The sequence below is a fragment of the Limulus polyphemus genome, unplaced genomic scaffold (assembly GCF_000517525.1).
Source record: "Limulus polyphemus unplaced genomic scaffold, Limulus_polyphemus-2.1.2 Scaffold1461, whole genome shotgun sequence".
Lineage (NCBI taxonomy): Eukaryota > Metazoa > Arthropoda > Merostomata > Xiphosura > Limulidae > Limulus > Limulus polyphemus.
In genome coordinates this window covers 84,395-109,476 of record NW_013667071.1, presented here as the reverse complement: position 1 = coordinate 109,476, position 25,082 = coordinate 84,395, and the positions used below count along the sequence as shown (strand labels likewise).

Below are 25,082 nucleotides of genomic sequence, written 5' to 3'. Positions count from 1 at the left end.
TTTAGTAGTTTATACTGTAGTTGTATTTAATAGTATATATATATATATATATATAGTATATAGTTATATATATATATACGAGCATCCCAAAGTACGCTGTCAAGTTTTGTAAGTACTGACACAGTTTGATACAAAAATATTTTCTTTTTTTATTCAGTATGTACAATGTTTGTTGGGCAGGCTGTAACTACTACTCATTCGGGATGAAATGGATGCAGGAAATTCAAGTTTACAAAAAGAACTTGAGTGATGAAATGTAGAACATTAAGAAGACAGTGAACATATTAAGTACATCTTTCTATAAACATCCAGTGTCAAGCCCACATTAAGTTTTATTTGTATTGTGTTTAAGCACAGTCTAATCCATATAATGGTTACTACACTGGCTAACAATTCAATAGCAAGCTGGTTTTCAATCTAAAATTTGCTTATGGAAATGTTTAAAAAGAAACATTTAGTGTGGTTGTGTAGTTCTGAAAATGACAATCAAACAGTATGAACCAAAGCATCTGATACAATAATAATTTTATAACAGAACATTAAAAAAAACTAAAGACCACCTGTATTCGCAACAACATTATAAGTAAAGATACATCAAAAATCATCATGGAACAAGTTAGAGTTGTATCCTGAAGAGAAGAACTTGGCAATATTACGAGTTTTTCAAAATTGTTAAACCCCACCATAGACAAGTTTTTGCAAGAATATTGCACAAATAAGGAGATCACAAAGGCACAGAACACTTCTCAAACAACCTTTAAAAATCAACAGTTATCATTCAAGATGAGAGAAATGTTCTCATGGAAAAACTGAATAGGCTCTTAGTAATTTTCACTACAGCATTCAGAAAGTTTAAGCAGTTCTTGAAAGCATCTGTCTGGGGAATTTTGGGCAATGTTTCGAGCTGCAGTTCATTTGCAACATTTTCAAGTATAAACCTTCTCTTTTAAGTTGTTCTGTTTGGCTTTCTACAGTTTTTTTTTTCACAGTACATATGACTACAAACTAACACAATTTTTAAAATTCTAATCTTAATAAAGTACGTCAAGAGGCCCAGTGAACACAACCTTTTTAAATCTTAGTAATTGTAATAAAAAAACATTGGTTAAACAGTTTTACGTTTTTCACAGCATGAAATTGGGTTCATATGGTGATATTTATATAAGACTAAAGTACAATAGCATTAGGAAGATAGAACTTTTGCAGTTAGTTATCTTGAAAAGAAAAATTCTTACTTTAAATGTACAAACATTGTGTGGTGACAAAAACTTGAATTACTTAATTTGGTTTATAACAAATTTCAAAATATACCATTAAAGAATATTTTTAGTAACACAGTTAATGCAGGTTTGTTTTGCTTGTTGCTTAGTATCTCAAAACTTTTCACAAAGAATGAAGACACTAATACAAGCTACTCTTTCATTATTTTTTTTAATCAAATCCATGAATCCAAATTTGCTAAAAGCCAGCTTTTTCTTGTATTGGTAGTTTTATTCTAACCATGCTCCCCTATATCAAGAATAAGTACTTTTTTTTTTTTACAAAAACGTTTCCACATTAAGTTTCCAATATTCAATTTTTTTGCTTTTTTTTGTTTGTCAGACACTGCTGCTGTTGTGTTATTGTGTGGTTGCCTGAAGAACTTCCCATGAATATTTGGATGGCTATGCTGACCTATTTTCATGAGAAAATACTGTTTGATAACCAGTGTTTAGTGATAGGTCTTCATTACACTTCAAAACAAGTGTCCTACTGTCATCATAAAAAAAACAAACTGATTTTACTCCTTGGTTTCATGTAAAGGATACCTGGTTTATGTGAGAGACAAGTTACACTAACTAAAGGATTCCTATTTCCACTTCTGTTATCTTTTACTTTTCAAGAGCACTGGCAAGGTGGTTTTCCACAGCACAATAACTGATGCAATTTTAGACTGTCTTTCTGTGTGATCTTCCTTTGTCATGAGAGCTCAAAAAATGCTCATCCTTCAAAGCAGTGACCAGTGTAATTAAGAATTCTTATTTTTCTTCACATAGAAGCACAGAAAGTGGATATTTCACAGCATAGTTAGTTAGGAACTCCCATATCTTACAATTCTTCATTTATTGATGTAACTAAGAAATCTAGTTTTCTTCTGTTACATTTCATCTTCATCTAGAAGCACATACAGTGCATCTTGGACAACATGGTAAATGATGTAACCAAGGGTTCTTGTTTCTTTGTGTTAAGTTCCTTCTTCATATAAGAGCACAGACAGGGCATCTTTCACAGCATGGTAAATGACGTTTTTTATCTAAATAAAAACACAATATCAGTAACAGATATTCAAATAGCAAAGAAAAATTAATTCTAAAACAATTATTTTATAACACAAGGTCATTCAAGGAGTAAAAAAAGTCTTACTTGCAGTCGATCTTCTTGGTAGGAAGAAGTTTCTGGAGAGTTTCTAAGTTCTTGTGTTAAGAAAAAACATCGAGAGAGGTGTTCTGGAGAAATGAAATCTGCAGCAACTTTGATACAACTGTACAAATTCTGTACCTAATAATTAGAAGAAAATATGTTTATAACAGTCTAAGCTATAAAGTGCTTTTAAGAATTCTGACTAAACTGCATAACAAAAGAACATTTCCATATTAGAAAAATAACTACAGCTAAAATACAAAAACCTTCAACTAGTTTTTGGTTTAATTGTAAAATGAAAAAAGAGTAGAAACTGTACAACTTGCATCTACAGAGTTCTTGTATGTCTGAATAAATTACAATTTAAGCAAATACTACAAAACCCTAATTGAAACTTTTTCTGAAGCATATGTTTCTAAAGAATTATCACAAATTGACTAATATGATAAAGACTCATGGTCTTTTCGTGTGTGTTAACTATTAATGTCTTGATGTTTTACAGTCTCAAATATCTAACATGTAGCTGTTACAATTGGTGAGTTTCAGAAGGGCTGATTTTGTACACAGTCATGTTGTGTAAAAAGACTCTGTAATTGCTGCATGTTTTGGGGCGTGCATGCTTACTTTTTCCTTGGCCTCATGTTAAACTAATCCCTGGAATCATTGCCAAGATATAGCCTAGCTGAATCTGACCATATTGTTCTTCTTTTCACTCTCCATTTTTGCACACCCTGTTTGTTTTTATGGCATGCTTATATAATTTTCAAACCTCAGCCATCATCTCAATCTTTGTCAGATTGCTTTGAAATTATTATCACTACTTCCTCTGTGTTCACTCTACCAGAAATAATGTTTATGGCTTGAAACAATAAATATTGTGGCTTATAAGGTTGGTTTTATCTAAAACAAAATATTTGATTTTGCAAAATTTCATGGAATTCTGATGAGCAGTTTTCTTGCAAAGTGATTGTAAAATTTTAAAACACCTGTGCCAGTGGATGGAATTTAGACTGGATTCCTGTGTAAACATGAATTGTTTGTTAACAGCCATTACTTCTTTGTTCAAGCTAACAGATTTGTTTAAGTTTAATTCATAAGCTTATTTTCCTTACACACAAGTCTATATACTTTTGTGCACTGTAGCTCATGCTAGCTATATAACCATAGGACTTGCTTGTATTCCAGTATTATTATTAGCTATTCACTATGTGAGGGGTGTGTGTGTCTACAATTTATTCACAAGTATAGACTTTATTTTTTTTAGCAAGCAATCTGTATCCAATAAAATTGATTGCTTTGGCCACATTCTGATGTCAATTGTTTTAGCCGCTGCATGTGTGACACATAACTTGTTTTTACAGTCAAACTGTTTTTGGTTTAGATTTAAAATACCATATGTTCAGATGTACACTTGTAAATTTTTAGTGTAAAGATTTTAAATCCCAAGAGCAGAAGAAGTAATGAAAACAATAGCACTAATAACAATGTTAAAAATCACTATCCTGCATGTGTTTGTTTTTATTACATTCCTCTTAATCAGTGCTTCATGGTTTTCAAATAATTAAAGGTATTCTAAAATATTTTAAAATGCAAAAATTACTTTCAAGCATTACTCAATACAACAAGAACATTTTGTTGACCAGTAATTCTCAAGCACACTGTAGTTACTGATTGAAACAATAACATGAATAAGATCAATAAAATTAGTGGGTCAGAGTTCTATGTTATTTGACCAAGTAAAAGAAAATTGCTAGAACTGGATAATGTGAAAACCTAATTAAAAATACTAATCTGCTATAAGTAGGTAACATGACTTAAATCAAACAAAATACGACTTTTAACAAAGTTTATGTAGTTATACCTGGTGTGGTGATCCTGCAGGAAGTAAAATGGCATCTCCTAAACACTGGACCAGGCTAAAGCTTTCTACTCCATACTCTACAGTGAGACGTTCTCTTAGCACTTTGTCCAGATACCAGTTCTGTTCAAGAAGTGGATCATGGCTGTTTTCAACTATTTCCCCTTTTTCTTTGGCTATCTGTTAAAAAGTTTTATTCACAGCTGTATTCATGAAACCATTAGTTAACAGCACAACTCTTAAAAAAACTTCTAATCCTCAACCTGTGATATAAATATTTAGTGTTTGTGAATATTTTTGAGTATAATAGCACTTTTAATGCTGAAACCAAAATATTTCTTGTTACTGCAGCTATTTCTTGAAATAGGCCCACTCTTAATTCACATATAACTTTGTTTACTTACTTACTGTTGATAATTCTCTCAACACAATAATTAAATTTTCTAATACTGGAAATTTTAGATACAAACAGTTACCTTGTTGAGAAAATCTCTAATATGATCAGCATCTTCAGCACTGTAAATATGCCACAGTGCAACAGGTTTGATATCGCCTGCTTTTACTCGATCAAGTACATTGCTATGACATCCACCTTGCTCAATAGCCTTCAAAACTTCTGTTATTAATAAAAACAAACATGCAATGTTAGTATCAAAACTATACAAAACAACAACATATATTTAAAAAATTACAAGTTAATGAGTCTCTTGTTATTACTGTAATTATATACAGGATGTCCAAAAAGTCTTGAATCATAGGCACTTCAATTAATTTTACATGCTGTCCTTGTTATTTGAAACAAGTTTGGATTAACAGCAGGAATAACTCAGGCTTCTCATGCTTTGATGGCACCACATATCTGAAATTAAGAAAAACTGCAAATCATCTATGGTTCCAGACTTTTTGGACACCCTGTATATTACATTAATCTTCATCATGAAGGTATCCATCTGGAAGAGAGTAAACACTACCATAAGTGTCTATTAATACAGGCAAAACTTGTATACATGCAGATAGCTAGAGCCTGTTCTATAAAAAACTAATATCTTAAATTAAAGAATTCTTAGCTTTATTTTGAATAAGTAAAATTTGTCTTGAAGGATATTTTTAGGAACAAGTTTCTATCAAGTTTATATCACAGATTTGTCTTTTCACAGTCACTTCAATGCAGAAATTTTCTATAAATCAGTTTTTAACACTAAAATCTCAAGTCAATTGTACAGAAATTGCCATCTTTTGGAAGAAGAGAAAATTCACAAGATCAATTTCTCATATAAAACTTTGCATAATTGTAGGGTTTAATCTCTTGCTTTAAAAAATGCAATAAAATATCCAAATTTTTGTTTTCATGTTCTTGAAAAGTCTTCCCCAATCAAGGCTACTTTTATTCATGCCCATTCAATCTTGACCTTGACTTCACTGTAAAAATGGTTTTCAACATAGTAGTGACATCTACAACACTCTACTGTGCACTAAGTAGAAACAAAATAATATATCATCTATTTCTTATTACTTTTGTCGGTTGAGGTCTGATCAATTACGTCCAAGTCTGTCAATCACTGAATAATCTAAAACAATAAAAGTCATTACAATGAGAAGAACAAAGTATATTATTCGTACTATACCTTCTGCTTCACAGTTTGCTTTTCCTCCTTTAATTAGATTCTAATGATTTTGGACATCTCTTTCTGATCAATTTAACTTCAACAGGTACCCCTCCACAGCTTCATCCATAATGCTTATATTTTATTCAAGAATCATACCTTCCAAACTTGCACTTGCAACTGAGATTAGGATATATATACGACTTTCTGACATTCTCTCAGTGTATAGGGTGGTCCAAAATTATCTTTCGTATTTTAAAATTTAATAATTAATAGCTAAGGAAATACAACCATGCAGTTTTCAACATCTTGTAGCCAAACTCAAACAGTTTGTATTGACATATGTTTTTTCACTCCAGTGAGTAGTTTTACCACGTAAAATGGCAAATATTCAAAACAAGGTTCAATGTGTTGTTTGGCTTTCAGAGACCAAGTCAGTGACTGTTGTGCAGCGTAATCATAGATCGCAGTACAGGAAAGAGGCATGGAGGTAGGTTAAGAACATTGGGTTTCACACATCTATAGCAAACATCATGAAGCTAAAGACCAAGGTAACAGACACCATCACCACTGTAACTGTAGGCATGTTGCAGTAAACGTGAGCTGATATTGAATGTCGGTTAAACATGCTGAAAGCCACTAATGATCCGTATGTAGAAGTCTATTGACATGCCAATAAAAACTGCTTAAGTTGGGCTACAAGATGTTGAATACTGCATGGTTGTATTTCCTTAGTTAATTATTAAATTTTAAAATAGGAAAGATAATCTTGGACCATCCTATATATTGAGTGGTTTAGCACTGAAAACAGGTCTTCTGTAAGTAAATTACTTTGCAAAAGGCAAAGGACTTTACCAAACTCTTGACACAAAGAGAAGGAGAACTCATTTTCAAATGAAAATCTCTGCAAAATATGAATTGATGAATACAAAAGTTGTAGTTTTTGAAACTATAATATTAATTTATCATTGAAAAGGAATTGCAGTGTTTTTTACTGTTTGTCAGATATTGTGATGACCCAAACAACCAATTCCTGTACCCTCAACTCTTGCTTTTAGGATTAATTAAGCTTTGGGATATGACAGATAGATACAGGTATAATAAAAAAAGTTTCTTACCTTCTGTGTATTCTCTGTTACTCTCACATGAAGTGTCAGCATACACCATGACATTAATTATATCACACACATCAAAATGAAGACACGTTGTTCCTCTGGTAGAACATGAAGTAGAACCTTAAAAAAAAAAGTAAAAAACATCCAAGTTATAAATAGGTATAACATGCACCTACGTTTTAATTGTTGAATGATTTGACTGATATATTTTTTGGGGGAGAAGAAATTTTAATGCTAAATCCCTACCCTTCTTAAGGGTTATGTTATTTTGGAATGATTACCCCCTTTTTTTCTTGTTACTGAGTAAGCAATGTATGTTACAATTATTCTTCTTTATATGAATGAAATACACTGAATGAAACTCACGTACCATAAGCACTGCACATCTTAAAGCCAAGATCAGGCTGAATAAAACCTTCTGGAAGACGTCCTGCCAAATTAAAAACTCCTCCAGGTTGTGTATACTCTGGAATTGGAAGAGCTTTCATCAAGTCATCACACCTTGATGGAAGGTGCTCACGAAAGGCTTCACCCGGAGGCCACTCCTTTAACTTTAACACCACAATCTCTCCATCTTTATTTTTCATCCTCTCTGAAAACGAAAGTATTAAGTTTTCAGTTTTTTCTTATATTCCTGAATCCAACATTATTTGATTTGTTGTCTACAAATCTGCATCTTTCATTCTCACAAGCCATACAAGACAATAAGAAAGAATTTGCAAAATCAGCAACTGAAACTCACTGAAAGAGTTGGTATTCAAGGGCATTTCATAAACGGAAAAGATGAATTTTTTGACACCACTTTTAAGTGAATGGAGTCTGTCAGATGTTATGTTCGTCAATTATCAATTAAAAGGCTTTTACTTATACTTCTAAATGGTATAAATATATATTGTGTTGTTGTTGGGCTTAGAATTATTCTACAGTAGGTGTCTGTAACTTGTTAATGATGAATGAACAGCACACACTTCACACGCGCACACACACATATATATATTCGGAACAAGATAAGCATATATACAACAAAATCTTCACACTATAGAGATTACAGGCATATTATAAACACTATATAACACAGTTCTCTTCTTCCTGTCAAAAGTCCACTTAAGCCTATTCAATTGCTTTAGAATTTCAGTTGACAAACCAAACTATCTTCTCTATTACTATTGTACTAGTATTCTGTGTACTGTATGATTCACTTACAGTTGTGGCACAAGTTACCATAGTCAAATACTACTCTTCCAGTAATTGTTTGGTCTTCTTTTTTTCAAAACATTCTTTATTCCTTTTTGTCAAAGTGCACTCAGGCTGATTGAATTACTTTAGAACCACACTTTGATAGAATAAATTATTATTCTTATCCCCTTTTCTACTGTTAGTCTTTTCTCTAGCATATTAAACATTAGGCCTATCACTTCTACAGTAAACCACAGTAAAGAAACTTTCAACAAAAATGCCATGAATACTGCAATTAATCTTACTAATGACTGCTGAAATCCCTTACATATTTTACCCACACAGTAAGTAATCACCTTTTTTTTTTGATACACCAATAGCAATAACAGGCAAAATATCAAAGTTATTCAATGCGATGCAATATGTGGACCACACTGGTAGTGAACAAGTTGGTAATTTGTGAGTTAATCAGTACATCTTATTAGATGAATTAAATGTTGGCTTTGTTCTTGCTTTACTTTCACATCAATTTTATACAGTTCAACAATAAAACAGAAGTGCTGATCTAGGAGTCAAGGTGTAAAGATAAAAAAACTTAATTGGCTATCTGTTTCTACTTACAGTGCATGTACTAATTTATTGCTTTTCAACATATTATCACAATTTATTGTTGACTGCATTTTCATTTTTTATATAATCTGCATTTTACTTTACATGTTAGATCTACAACCTAAGGTCTTGTTAAAAACCTTCCTATCATCTACTTACTGGATGAATTTTCAAAGCCATCCCAAAACTTGCGTAGAAGTTGATTTGTAAGAACCTCTCCTGTGTTACAATCAAGAAATTCAGTTTTAATTCCACCAAATTCTTGTGCAAAACTATCTGGATGCCAAAGAGAAGAATCAAGTCTTGATGTCAAGTTACTCACCATTACTGGCTGTATTGAGGTGAGAGGAAAAAAAAAAGAAGACTCTAATATCTGAATGACATTAAAAAAAAATCACTTGATGATGTTGTGGAAAATTTAAAAGTAATTAGACATTTAAAAGGAACTTTACATTTCAAATAATTGTCATACTATTTTACTCATAACTGTCCAGTTGCCAAGATCAGTGAAGAATTACATATGAGACTACAGCATGATTATTTTGTTAGATGAGTGATTAATATTTAATATTAAAAATTATTACACAAGTTTTATATTGGAAAAAACAAATTGAGGAAATATGTATTATCTATTATAGTTGTGTGGTTAACTAAATTAATTAATATAATCAATTACCTATGAGTATTAATTAAATAAATTAGTGTCACATAACTGATTAATCACAATTAAGATTAAATTGATTAATGTTCCAAAAATAATTAACTAACTGAAAATAGTGTTTCCAATTATTAATATTTTTGATTATTCCAACTATCTGACAATTAATTAATTGGCAAATTCCACTAATATCCCATCTCTATTACCTATCATATTCTTGATGTCAAGAAACAAAAACAGATAGGTTCAAGAAGTCTTGATATAAAATGATAAAACCCTATAACCCAAGCACTTTATTTTAAACAATTTAAAATTTAGTAAGAATTACCTGGCCTTGCTTCCACTGATCTTGAAAAATATGAATGTTTTGCTGAAGCTGAGGATCATGAAGTCGTAATAATTGACCATTACACAACCAAGAATGTGGAATGTCTGGGTGAAGAAGCGAGCTTTCTGTAAGGTTTCGACTCCGAATAGGCACAGTTCTTCGAGGTTTGGGAATATCGTTAGACATGCAAGCAAAATTAATAGTAAGTCTTCCTTTCTGTCCTCTAGTTCTTTGTCTGGAGGCATACTTTCCAATATATTTGTCTTAAATTGATCTTGTTTGTCTTCTTTCCAACTTTCATTAGCTCCCTTTTCACTTGGCCGAATTAACAATTCACGAAGAGTTGAACGATTCATGCTTTTATCCAGACAACCATTCACCATTTCCTTTCCTCCTTCAAATTTAATTTTCTCATCCTCAGCTTCAGCCCCAGATTTTGGTGATAATCTGGTGCTTTCCCCTAGTGCAACATCAGCAAGCCAGCTTAAAGGGGATCCATCACTTTCTGAGGAGTAACCATTCAGTTCTTCCTTTTTCTTTACTGAATTAACTAGGCAATTCTTCTCAGAGATTCTGCTAAAATGTGCAGACTCAGTGGGTTCATTGAGGCTGACAGATGAGAGTTCTTTATCAGATAGACATCTGTTAACAGCATTGATCAGTTGCTAAAATAATAAAAAACTGTGTTAAGCATATTTATAAAAATAGGCTAAACAAATGTATGTTAAAAGACTAGGCTTAAAACTGAACAATCAGAAGCTAGGTTAAGAACATGCATGTGCAGAGACCAAACTAAGTATATTTAATTATGTGCTAAAAGGTCAAGCTAAACAAATGTGCATTCAGAGATTAAGCTAAACAATTGTGTGTGGTGTGCTCAAAAGTTAAGCTAAATGTTGTCCTTATCAATTTGGCTAAACAGCTCTGTATTCACACATCAACCTTATTTATGATGTACCAACAAAGGCTAAGCTAAACAATTCTGCACTCACACTGATTTCGTTATGCACCATCTGCAGTGAACACAGGTCTCACTGACCAGAATAACAAAACAATACAGTAATCCTTTTAATATACTTAAAAATAACTGTATAATTTAATCCACTGAATAATAAAATAACAATTTAAATATTTTACTCAGCCCAGTTATTTACATAATTTGTTTACTGAATTAAAGGTTACTATCAATAACTTTTGCTTTCTTTTACTATCAAAGTTTCTCACTTTACATATCCCATTTGTTGATTTTTGTCTTGAAGAAAATACAGTTGATATACTCCACTTGGTGCACGTATCTTGTAAAATAGTTCCTAAATCCCACAAAGCCGTTCCAGGGATAATTTGTGTCAGCATTAGTTTCTCCTGGTCATGAGGTTGTCTGTTATTACATAATAGCCATTGACATTCGTCTCTATCCTTGGGTGGACAGTCTTCTTCTGTAAGGCAAATTACACTTTCATGACATATCAAGTATCCAACATCCTATTTACCTAAAACCTAGTAACTGACATGTCCATTACCTAGTACCCAATCTATTCATGCATAATGTATTACCTATCATATTCTTTCATTCTGATTTAGTACCATTATGCTCTCAATTAGAATTATACGTATCAAGTATCCAACATCCTATGTACCTAAAAACCTAGTAACTGACATATCCATTACCTAATATCCAATATATCCATGCACAATGTGTTACGTATCATATTCTTATATTCTGATTTAGTACCATTATGCTCTCAATTACAATAATACATATCATTACCTAAGACCCGTGTATGTAAAAAATAACACTGAATATATTCATTAAACAATATTTTGTGCAAGCATGAGTAATTATTTCTATTATTTAATTACTCACAAAAATAATTGATTTCTTAAAACAGCAACTGAAAAACATTTATTTATAAATCCATTTCTAAAACATTTTCTGATTGAATTATTATTTATCATCGTGTCCAACATTCTTGTTAAAATTTGAATTTTCATAATATCTGGACTGATTAAACAAAATTCCAAATATTTTTATAAAAAATAAGTTTACACCTATACTGAAATATTGAAATCTTCCATGTAGTTTTTTTTTACATTGGAGCTATGGCTTTCAGTCTTCTTCACGGGTCATCATTTATTAAAATAATTTAATGATTATCAAATAAATTATCTAATAACAGTACAAAAGTAAGAAAATAAAAAATTCAGAGAACAGATACATCTCAAGTAACTTTTTTGTTGTTACCCACTAACATTAACTCTATGTGCACAAATGGGAGTCAAAGCATGCATGCATGACATGAACTTCTACAGAACGACATTCAACATGGTATTATATACTTGATGTCAGAGTTATCAAATATTAATTTTATTCGAAATTGCTGACATAGTGACACTTCATGATAGATGAAAAATAGCAGATTTAATATACAGGGATACTGAAAAAAACTGTAAATATGCATTTTGGAGGTTATGCAAAGGCAATATGGAAACTGTATGATGGACAAAAGTATTTCTCTTCTCCAGATTAACATCACTTTTCAGAGTCTGAGAGTCAGAATGATGTCATCAATTCACAGACATATCTGGAGTACAAATAGTAACAATTTTGTAAAACATCAGATGTTTTGTGCACTACAGACTTGTACATTTTACTAAATGCCTTCCACATATTGTATAGATACCAGTAATAAACTTAGAATTATATTCAACATTTCTTCTCGAATATAGGATCAGTCCAATGGACTGACCCTGTGCATGTTCAGTTAACAGTGACCAAGAATTAAATTAAACAAGTTTATTTTGTTCAATAAAACATTAACTCACCTCTGCTAGTTCCATTTTTCCTAGCTCTGTAACATTCTATGCAAACAACAAAGCCACATTTGTGACAAACCCAATGGATGTTAAATAATGTTGCTTCACAAACATCACACATCTCACGAACATTTTGAACTACTCGCTTCCATGTTATTGTTTTATCTGAAAAGAAATAAAGTACTGAATGACAAATAGTAAATATCAAAAGGCAATTCAGAATTGCAGCAAGAAAATTAATAGCTGTTATAATGTAATGAAGTATTTCAGGTAATCCTTACAAACTTAAATAATGCATACATATATACATACAGAAGCAAGAAAAATTTACTTAAACAGAAATTATCCTACCATGATTCATATGTAATGCTTGGGCTTTTTTCTCTTGTTCCACAAGATAATAAAATTGTTCACCAATGGATTCCAAAAACAGTTTTGCTCCTTTCTTGTCTAACTGATCAGGAAGGTTATCAGGTGAAGGCATCCAGAGTCGAAGATCCTCCTCAGAAGCATCAGAGGGTTCTGAGAACCCAGAGCTAACTAGACTGCCAGTTTTGCTGTATTTTAACCTATCAAGATCATAACACACTTCAAAAGCAAATAAAATAAACATAAAGCAATACAGTTCAGAAAGTTAATTTCATACAGCATTATTTACTCTTTACCTTCTAAATCTGTTGTACTTCTATGACTTAACACGTTTTTTTTTTTTGTCAAGTATGCTCATATCAATTCTATGAAAGTCATTTAATACCAATTATACTAATTTATCTAAGGAGTTCAACAAACCTATCTAACATGTTAAAAATATTTGACATATTTTTCAGTTGAGAGTCTGAAAGTAATCAGTCACTGATACTGAACTGGATGAAAGAAACCATGGTTTTTACCCCTGTTTCCAATTCAACTCTATAATTTTAAACAGTTATTTCAATAGGAAATGAAATAAATTTGATAGTTATTTCAAGTATAGCTTGAAACTAACAGTACTCTTTATGGAGAAAACTTCTGTCACTTCTAAGTAACTTCTCCAAGTCCACATCCATAGGTTGTACTTTGTATAGGCAAACATCTAGCCTTGTTTATCAGGGTTTTTTCTCTTAGTCCATAGTATTTTAAATTAGATGCAAGTTCTGCAGTGCATCTTTGAAAAAAAAAAAATCATAACTGATAATAGACATTCACAGACCCTTATGAAACTTTAAAGTTTATGCACAGAAGTAGAATTTTTTTTTTTGAAAAATCCATCAGTTCTGAACAGAATTTTACATTATATAGTGGAGTCTAAGATAACCTTTGTTAAGTGAAACATTTCTCTACTCCTGAATACAATTACATGAGTTATACAAGTAGATGTATATAACAACTTCTGTTCTAAAAGTTATTTCAGTGCTTTCAATAAAGTTTCACAGGTTACACACTGAAATCTAAAACAATCTATAACTACATGTGGCAGTAAACTGGTTCACTTCCTAGATATACTACAATGTGTGTGAGTGTGTGTAATCCAGCTCTCTCAGTTTGTTTTGTCTAGACTGCCTTGTCTAAATGGAATTACACAATATACCTAACATGATCTAAAGCAAAATAGTGTATTTATGTGTTTTACACTCACAAAAAAAGAAACCTATCATTCTATAAGTATGGCTCACAGACACACCCCCAATGAAAGAACAGACCATTCCAAGCTTTTACCTGCTGTTAAACAAATGTTTAAACAACTCTATTCAACAATGATCTAAAGCAACCCTTACTTCCTGAAAAAACTTAGTCCTACATGGAATTACATAAGATAGATAAAGAGGACCAAACATCTCTTACTTTCTGAATGCATAAAATCTGCAGAAGATATTTGGCATCTTCTTGTTTCTTTGGTGAGGAGTCATTCTACACTCTCTGCACTTTGGTAACTTAGAAGCAATTTCTCCACAAAGACCATTCTGGAGAAAAGACTCCCCAGTTTTTTTCAGAACTGCTACAGTTGATTTTTCTTTTAAGTTTGCTGAACCTTAAAATAAACGTTTTTTTAAGGAGCTGATGAATTATAGATAAAAATATTACAAGTAAATATCCTTGTGTTTAATTAAATTAATAATAATTCACACATGTCAAAAATATTCTTACAAATTTTTAACTGTAATATGATTATATTCTATTCAACTGTAATACAGGAAAGGCCTACCAATAAATTATACTGACAACAAAATAAAAGCTATAAGAATAATTATGGTTATAATTACAAACTATTTTGGTTAACATATGGCAGCCTACCAGCACCACCTAAAAACAGGTTGTAAGCCTCACATCAAACAAATAATTTGTATATATCTAACTGTCAATAACAAGATAAGATAACCACGTTATGGAATAACTGTGTTTGATATTTCAGCCTAAAATAACTGTTCTACAAGTATTTTTTTAATAAAAATAACATCCCAATTGAGTGGATATTTACAAAATTGTCTTAACTGTGTCTAAATTTAGATGCTATGAACTACATGCTTTTTGAGTGTATTGAATTTTTAAAAAAATTATATTTAATCTAAAACTGAAAAATATATACACATTTGGCTTGGATGCACTGCACCTCTTTAGATAAACATCTACTTCAGAGTTGACTTATTACGCTTCCAAACATAAAACAGCTTTTTTAGAATAATGCCAGGTAGATGTTAAAATGTAACAGAAGACTTAGAAGATGCAAAGTGGTTTTACTTAATCTTGATGAAAGAACAAGTTAACAATAGTTACAACTGAAGAAAGAAATGATAACTGTTGTAGTCGTCTCAAAAACTAAGCATCAAAGCACTTACTATTAAAATTCTATTAGAAGAGATTAAATTTGAAAATCATATTTACCACTGCTTTTCTTTGTTTGACTGTTATCTTGTGTATTTCCTTGTCTTCTTGGCTTTCTTCCTTTCCTCTGGTAGTTGTTAACTTCTCTGGTATGAGTCTTGTTTTCTTCCTTTACTTTCTTTAGGTTTGTGCTATTTGTTAACATTTGTTGGTCTTTTTCACTTATCTCTAAAGTTTTTCTCTTCACTCTACATGTTTTAAATCTTCTTCCAGATGTCTGTCTTTGAGATATTCTAGTTTTCCGTTTGGACAATTTTGATGATTCTTGTTCAGTATCAGAAGTAGAACCTCCATCTTCAGCAGAGTCAGGCTTTCCACTGCTGTTGCTTGATGAATGATGGCCATTTACAGCTATTTTAGATTCTTTTTGGTTTTCATCAGAGCTTTCATCCCTAGCACCTGAACAAGTACTTTCAGATGAGATCTCTAATTTTACACAGTGGAAGGTCTTATCTAAATCTTCAAGCTTTACAACAGCTGCACCAGGGTTTTTGACAATAGACTCAGCTTCATTTTGTAACTTTTTGTCTGTATTCTCAGAATGCCTCTTAAGCCAAGCTTTCTTTAGTTTTGGATGATTAGCAGTGGTACTATATTGTGAAGTGGAGCACACAGAATTGTGTTCTTCTGTAGTGTGAACTTTCTGAGATGCCAAATTATTTACAAAATCAGATGAATAACTTTCATTTTCTTTTTTACATGGTGAACTTAATGAACCCAAGATACTGGAATTTCTATCTTGGGAAACATGACTTACCAAAACTCCACAAGAAACTGGTAGTTTTGAAGACATATTAAGACCATGCAATTCTAATGGAGAGGAGTTATTAAAATTTCTAAGACTAGGTGAACATTTTGATAGGTTTTGAGGCATAGAGTCAATATCATTGCATTTTTTCTGTTTTTTAGGCACACAACTTTCTGTTGGAGATTTACGTTTATTTTCTGTCAGAAATACATTGGATGAAAGAGGACCAGCTGGACTGGAGTTGGGTCGTACTGGAGTTGGAATTGTAGCAGGACTAGGAGCAGGTGGAGTCAATGTTGGACTCGCATAGTGACTGCTGAATATTGTAGTTTTGTCACCGAGAGAAGCAGGCTGAAACAGTGCTAAAGAATTGTGGCTAGTCTCAGCCAGACTTTGCTTCACCTTTTGTATATCAGTAGACTCTGACGTTAATGAATGAGGATAACACAGTGAAATAGTCTGTGACTTACTGCTGTTATTGTTGTTTGACTTACACACTGGAATTCCTGTTGTAATGCCACTAATTTGTGCACATGTAGTAACTGGCTGAAGTACAGATGAGTTTGAGTTTGCTACATCAGCATTTAGTGGCGAGGTTCTTTCATGTAAGTAGTTTCCAGTTTTTACAGTAGAGTTGCTTCCTGCTCCAGAATAATACAGAGGATTAGGCACCAGTCCTGCCTGGATCAAACTACTTGGATAAGCTGTCACAGAACATTTAGGATGTGCTGTTGCAGGTTGGAATTTTTCAGAAAAACCTGTTGAAGTGTTTGTACAAGCAGGATTCCAAGAAGCTGGCTGATGCTGTGACTGACTACAGACTGTTTTGTTTTTTTTAGATTCTCCTTTAACTAGATTTTGTGGTTGTTCCTGGGTAGGTAGCTGATACTGGGGTGTCCCTGCTCTTCCTGGCAAAATAGGTGATGAAGAGCTTTGATGAGCAGGTATTGGTTGAGATACAGGGTATTCATAAGGCTTAACATTTTTATTATTATCTCCTAGTTGTTGACCTTTGGCACTAATATGTTCCTGTAAAGTTTTATTTTGTTGTTTATGAAGCAAAGAAGATGATTGGGTCACTAATATGCAATGTCGATTGTCCAATGGTAAGGGTCCATAGCTCGACTGATGCATAACAGAAGATTTTTCTGCTGATGGTCTAAAAAAATCATTGAATAATTGTAAATAATTTTTAATTATCAGAAAAACAATACACTTCTACAATTAATAAAATATTGTTCAATATACAAATCTAATGTAATTTTAATGTATATGTTTCAATTTACAGAAACCAACAGCTGAATAGCTGAGAAAATTATGGTATACTTTTTTGTGGTTTAATCCGTTTCCAGACTAATACAAAATATTAAATATTACAGACATTGAGTGTATTCACTTTCATTAGGTTTCCTTCAGTACAAAATTATAATGTGATTACAGTACAATGTCAATAGAAATATTAAGAAACTTTTCCCTCTTGACTGAGCAAAAGAGGTTACATGAACCTATACAACTTTTCAAGTCGGAATAAAAGAAATTACATAATCATTATGAAAGATTCATATACTACTATCAATTCTATATTTTAAGCATGTTGCCATCTGCATTTTGATCATTTAAATAATCTGAATTGTACTTTATTACAGTCAAATGTAGCCTATTCCATATATTCATTACAGATTTTTTAATTATAACTGTGTACACCACCTAATGGTTACAATCCAAATACTTATAATGCTTTTTAAGAAATTAACCATTTACCACTACTGAAAATCTCACCTGAAGGCTTCTCTAGATTTCAGCTGTGATGGGAGAAGATACATTGGTTGATAACCTTGGTAACCATAGATGTTGAAACTTGGCTCAGCCTTGGAAGTAATACCATTTGTCAAAGGACTACCTTGGGAAGTTGCCTTATTACTAGCAACAGAAACTTTGCTATCATCTCTGGGAGAATTCATTCTCTGAGTACTTGACTCTGGTTTGGACTTGCCCCCTGGATGATGGGACTGAAACAGTAAAAATAAATTATTAAATTTAACTTTTAATACTACTTTGTAAGTAATATTTATGTAGTCAGAATGCTGACTGATTATTGTTTAACTCCATTTGGTATGTTAAATGTATACTTACTTTAACATTCACCATGTGAAACCAAACTTGAATATTAGTTAGTCAAGAAACAACTTTACTTGAAAATTTAAGTTGTTCTTAAATACAACAGTTCCTGAATAATACTATAATATTTGCAGGAACTACTACAATGTAACATCAGTATAAATTAATACATCTGTATTTCCTCTTAGAAAAAGTTTAGCTTCTTTTAAATATCCTTTTCTTGTATTAAGTACATTTTCTTACCTCAGATGGATGCCTCAAGATCTGTGCAGTGTGGTGCATAGGTTCAGGTAACCTCTGATGCTCAATCAAATGTCTAGAACCTATTTGTGACCCAGGATCTAATTCTGACATTCTAAAAATAAGAAACCATGTTGTTTTACTTAAAAACTCCTTTACAAGCTAAATTTTGGCAATTAATTAGAACAAGTCACATAACTATCTGTTGAAAATTTTAAGTACTTGTTTTACACATTTTACTATTTTTAATAAATATATATATAGTATTCTTTCACATTTCAATCTTACATACAAAATCAAGTAATACATCCAAGTCCAGTGAAAAGGTTTCTAACACAGCAGTTTTAATTATAGACTCACCATGTGCAGCTCTTCTGTTCTGCATTCTCATGATGGTCAAATGTTTAAGTGATGTGTGTTTTATTAACATTTAATAATGCCACCTCCCTTTATGTTTTATTTTTAGAATATATATGAATTAGCAAGATTACAAAAGGCCATATGGTCCATTGAAGTTTCTTCTTCTTCAATAATAATGAGGAACAATGCAAACAACAAAATCAAACAAAAGCTACAAATCATTCAAAGTAACACATATACTGTATCATCATACAAATCATTCGAGAAGTTTGTAGCTAACAGATAAATCATTTTGCTAAGAATACATTTGGATCTAGGCTTCCAAACTGCAACTTATTTTCTCTGATATTCAAGTTTTTATTTCTAATCTTTTATTCCATCACTCAAATATGGGACCCAAGCACTTAACAAATTAAACACCTGAATCATGTCTCCTTTAGTTCTTTCAACTTTAAGCCTTTATTTATAGATCAAAATTTTTTTAAATCAAGTAATATTTCTACAGTTGTCCCTACACGTTTTCTCCCCACCATGTTTTATCATTCCAATAAATAAAAGGACCAAAACTGCATGCACACACACACACACACACACACTACTATGAATCAAATTATAAAAATTACAAAACACATTTACTGTAAATTCATGTCTTTTTGAATAAGAGAAACATTCTAAACAGTACCAGCCTTTACAAAAATCTTAATATCCAAAGCAGATGTAATTGAAATAACCGAGATGACAAACAAAAGCACTAGAACAAAGTGCAGACAACCACACTATGCCATTTCTCTGAATAAAGTAGAAAACTAAGAATTTTTTTTATTCACCTTTTCTTTATTCCTAATTCCATACTGCTGTTGCATTGTTTTGTGTATATTACTTTTGTGTTAATTTTGTGCATGCTTACTTTCATGTTTTATTAACAAGCTTCTTGCAATTTTTATACTTACTACACCATCCGATACCGTTGTGATATTTGAGTATTTCATGTACTTTTTTTTACCATCTTTAAAGTATAAAACTTATTGAAATTTTCATGTAGCTTGCTTCTTTACAGGTTTTGGCAGAAAAATGATTAATCCAGAACCATTGGAGTTTCTTCATTCAAACATGACTTTTTCCTCACTTTCCACTTTTTGGATCAAGTTTCACTAGATGTACCTTCATTGGCATGTCTAAGAATGCCAATGTTAAAAAAAGAGTGATAGGTCATGTGGTGATGCCAACAAGACAAATAAACTGATGGTTTCATGCAAGCATAAACCTTAGATTGCAGATTTTTTCTTACTTAGGTTTTATCATGACTGGTTCTGTAGAGATTCAACTCAAGAGAAGAAAAGCTAAAGATCTTGTCACTGATCCAGTAAAGGAAATCATCCACTTGTTTACAGAGGTATGCAAACTTCTTTTTTCTTGTGTTTGTAATAAAGACTGTTTTCACTGTTTCCAATCTGTTTACTTCTCACGTAACTTAAAAATTCATCTGAGCTTACAGATTCAGATAACTGAGTAAATCTCCTGTTCAACCCTGCTGCATCCTATACTTGTAGGGAAATCAGTTTATATGAGAATGCTACACTGAGTACTTTCTCTGTGCTCTGAGATTCAAATTATTACAGCAGAAGATAAGGTTTCTTAACTTTGAAGTTTATAAAGATCAGTGGCATTTTTAGGATTTTTTGTAATTAGGAAAAGGGGGCATAAGAGAGCAAAGAGTTTTTTTTGGAGGGTGGGGGAGAAAGAAAACAAATTAACATTTTCATGGCAGTAACAGTCAAAAGGTGAATAATTTTAGAATCTTAAACTACCATCTCAGATGGAGGGACTACTGCTGGGGCAGAGCTCTCAAATGGAGTCTGACCCCACCCCAACATACATGCCCCCGATGAAGATTAATATCAACTTCTGCTTTATTATAAGGAAAATGCCTATATCTAACTGCCAGAAAAATTAAGTCTTAATTGATAAATAAGCAACTAACAATACCAATAACCTCTTAAAATGCATATATACTTTTCTAATCAACATCTTAGGTTAAATTAATTATTTTCCATCTGATAATAAAACAAACTTGCCTAAACTTTTCTTCTATTCTTGTTTCAGCCCACTCTCTTCTTCTTTCTTTCAAATCTCTTTCAGCAAGCTGTGGAGGAGTTAACTGAGGTGTCCTGTTTAAAGCAGGACTTGTTCTTTGTCCTGATGTCTGCTTTGTAAGGGGGAGATTTGAAATATGACTCCACCCAGAATTTTTCTGTAATAATTAAAGTAAGTATTTAAATGCTTCATTCTCATGCTTAGTTATCCAAAATAACATGAGTAATAACATCAAAATAAAAAAAACTTCCAAATATCATAACACAAAAGTTATATATCCGAATAGAAAACATTCCACGTATGATATATGCCTTATGCACACTGCTATTAAGACTATACACCAATATAATTTCATTTTATTTGACTATTCTATTAAATAAAAAAACTTAAGATTAAAACATTTTTCAAGAACCCTTAGGTGTGCCTCACTTTATTTATGTGTGACACCAAATTCACATTAAATAAAGGGGAGGGGGGATTAGACCAAATTAAAGGAAGCATAAGAATTACTAGGTTTACTGTGATATGTACTGCTTTGTCTTATTTTTGAGTTTCCATTCAAACAAATAAGGTTGATGCTACTTGTCAAATTTTAATGATCATAATAAAATTATAATCACTTTTTTTTAATGTCTTTTATGTATCAGAAAAAAAAAACTTATTGTTTCCAAATACATCCTTATAGGAGGTTTATGTATTTGTTTCTTGGGCTAAAACATTTTGACTATTTACCTTATTATTGGCCAGCCTCAATGATTCTTCAAAGTGTAACTGAACTTCTCGCTGAGCTCTTTCTTTTTCTTCCCAAGGCTTGCTGGTAGACTCTACTATAGCTTGCTCAGCAATTTGTCTCTCTTGCCATTCTTTTTCCAATCTCTGGTGTTTTTCTCTCATGGCTTTTTCTTTCTCTAGTTCTTTCTCAAATTTCTGTTGTTCAAGCCTTTCTTTATCTTCTTTTTTACCTCTAGAACTAATTGTGTCAATGTTTTATCATGCAGGTTGATTTCAAGCTATTAAGATTTTATGCTCAGGTTTTTTCCAAATATATGACATTTCTTTATTAGATAAAAATAAAAATTCAAGTAGCAAAAACAACAAAAGAAAATAAGAACTACCAAAAATACCAACTGTGTCAACTAAGAAGTTACATATAAATTGTTATTTAGAATGAGTGAATATATTTCATTTAGGCAAAATAGCTATAAAACTACATATGAATTATAACAATCAACATATTTTTATTTTTCTGTGATACTATAAAACACTGATAACTAGGCACAAGCCTCTCCTTGTTTTAGAAAAAATAATTATTAGATGACTAGACCAATACAGTCATTATTACTATTTTCTTAGAATATGCACCTTACAGTATTTAAACTACAAAAATATAAATAATAATGTTACAATTTAAAGAATATCTTACACAAATAACTACAGCTACTGAGTGATCAAAATCTCAGAATAACAGAGCCACGTGTTACAAATGTTGTAACGAAAGAAAAACATAAATGTTGGAGGATCCCACACTCTACAAAATGTTAAAATTAGATATTTAGAAAAGAAACACATACTGATCTATACTTCAATTGCTCATCAGCTCATCACAAATCTCAAAAAATAGGGATTATAAAATCTTTATTGGCTCTTGCTAAAGCTAATTGCAGTTCAAACGAGGAGCTGGATAAGGAAGTATATTAGCTGAAAAATATATTGGTGCAGAGGAATGATTATTCTATTAGCGTGGTTAAAATACTTAAGAATTGATAGGTTGACAGATGATTTGGTTTATTGTGTAATTCCTTATATACCTGGCTTATCAGATATGATAAAAAGACTATTGAAAGAAATCTAAAGAATGTATAAACTTCCAATTGTAGGTAAATATATTTTTACCAGGAAAAAAGTTTAACATAATCTTAAAACTGAAATTAAACCAACTACTGTTGAGAAAGAAATAGTTTGTTACAGTATAGAATGTAGGGACTCTAATAATCTCTATATAGGAGAAACTGGTAGGAATTTAAGGAACAGAATAGCAGAACATGAACATGCTCCATCACATGTCTACCAACATTTTAAAGATACAGAACATTGTACTGTAAATAAAATTGTTAAAATTGTCAAGAGCCTAATATCAATAAACAAAATAAAACAAGCCATTTTATTTTATGGAATACAAACCTTTAATAAATAAAACACAAGGAGTAGATTTATACTTATGCTAAGCTCAAGGTTATGTTTGTGATGTCACCAATTGGGTGTATTTAATTGTCATGTACAATTGTGCCAAGTACCTGATGATGCCACTTAACAGTGGCAAAAGATTGTTTTTAAATTTTATATATATATATATATATATATATATATATTTTTTATTTTTTTTTCCATCCCATTTTAGCTGTTTTCTGAATTTTAACATAGTTAACAATGACTTCTTAAGGCTATGAAGAAATAATGCTTTTGGTAAAAGAAAAATGGTGAGCTTGGAAGAAGAAGAAGAAGAAGGTACATAAGAAAGAATATAATTGTTATATCAGAATTCTGATATCTTGAAACATTTGCTGCTGCTCAAAATCCTTAAACTAGACAATATTTACATGATACCCCTGTCTCTCGATATATTTCTTGCTTCTCAAATTAAGCTAGAGGATATTTCTATGATTCTTCTGATAAATTTGATCATAGATATGTTATTAAAGTATAGATAGTTCTATAATTCTTCCAAAACACTCAATACTGCTCAACTAGTTTTATAGTACTATTGGTAATGTTGTTCAAACTTTGAGACTATAGAATAGTTAATGTTCTTGATAAACTCACTAAAGAGAGGTAAATTTTACAATACTTCTTAAAAAAATTTAACTTGATAGATACCTAGAAAACAATTATAAAAAAAAATCTGTTTCATAATGTTTGTATTTAAACAAGAAGAAAATGTATATTATATTAGCAGAAAAAAGTCAAATGTTGGAAAAGTTTGGTTTTACTATTGCAATAAGGTACCATAATTCTTTTTAAAACAAACTATTAATCTCATATTCCTAAGTTCTTAAAAAGACAACTCAAAAACTGTCTTAAAATATCTTAAAATTTCTGGTGAACATATTTGTAGCACTTTCTCTCCCATTCAACTAATGTGCCAAATCATTCTGAAAACTGGCAGGAGTAGATCCACTATTTACTTTTCTCAAGAGATTCACCCTCCCCGTCATCATCATTTCTTATTTGTAGTTCATGGAAATATCAAGGACCTCGCCCTTCCAAGAGTTGAAATATACAAGAAAAGATGTCTGCATTTATACATCTTTCCACAAATAACGCTTTATTATGCAGTTGTTATACATATTAAAATATCACATTCGCCAACTTAAATACTTCGTGCGTTTCACTTATTTGTATTAAAAACCTTTTTTTCTCACTTTTCTTTATGCAAATAAAGAACAAAAATTACTCCCTTTTCTTTTGGCATTAATATTCTAAGCAACAAAGACTTGAAGAATCTATATTTAAGTCAGAGAGAAAAAAGTTGTTTTATTCTTAGTAAAAACAGTGCAACTGTCAGAGCGTGAAGTGTTGTTACTGGCCTCATATCCTTACTATTTTGTCATTATCCGCGATTCTTGGTAATACTTAATTTGCTATTCAATGAAACCTTTCAAGCTTAGCAACTTGGAACGAAACAGAAATGAACACGACTTTTAGTCTTTTGTCAACCAACTTGGCCACAGATTAGAAATTGTGAGTACAATTAAGTTTTAACTTCTCCGATTGTGTTTATAAAAATGTCAAAATAATTTCTTCGTAAACAGATCCTTTTTATTATGTATAGCCAGGAAAGTTGCAGTGGGTGGGATCGCGGATGCGAACGAATCACCTCTGGGACTTTAAATACACAGTAATCCACGAGTCGCCATATGTACTCGTAAGTTGAAAGTGAAACCAATATCCTTAGCACAACCATAAGGTATTTCAACGTCTGATTTTGTTTGTTTGTTTGTTTTGGAATTTCGCGCAAAGCTACACGAGGGCTATCTGCGCTAGCCGTCCCTAATTTAGCAGTGTAAGACTAGAGGGAAGGCAGCTAGTCATCACCACCCACCG

General features: G+C 31.6%; 1 pseudogene; it reads right to left on the bottom strand.

Moving 5' to 3' along the window:
* Positions 1 to 144: 144 nt before the first annotated feature.
* Positions 145 to 25,082, bottom strand: part of LOC106463686 — a 78,453-nt pseudogene continuing 53,515 nt past the window's right edge.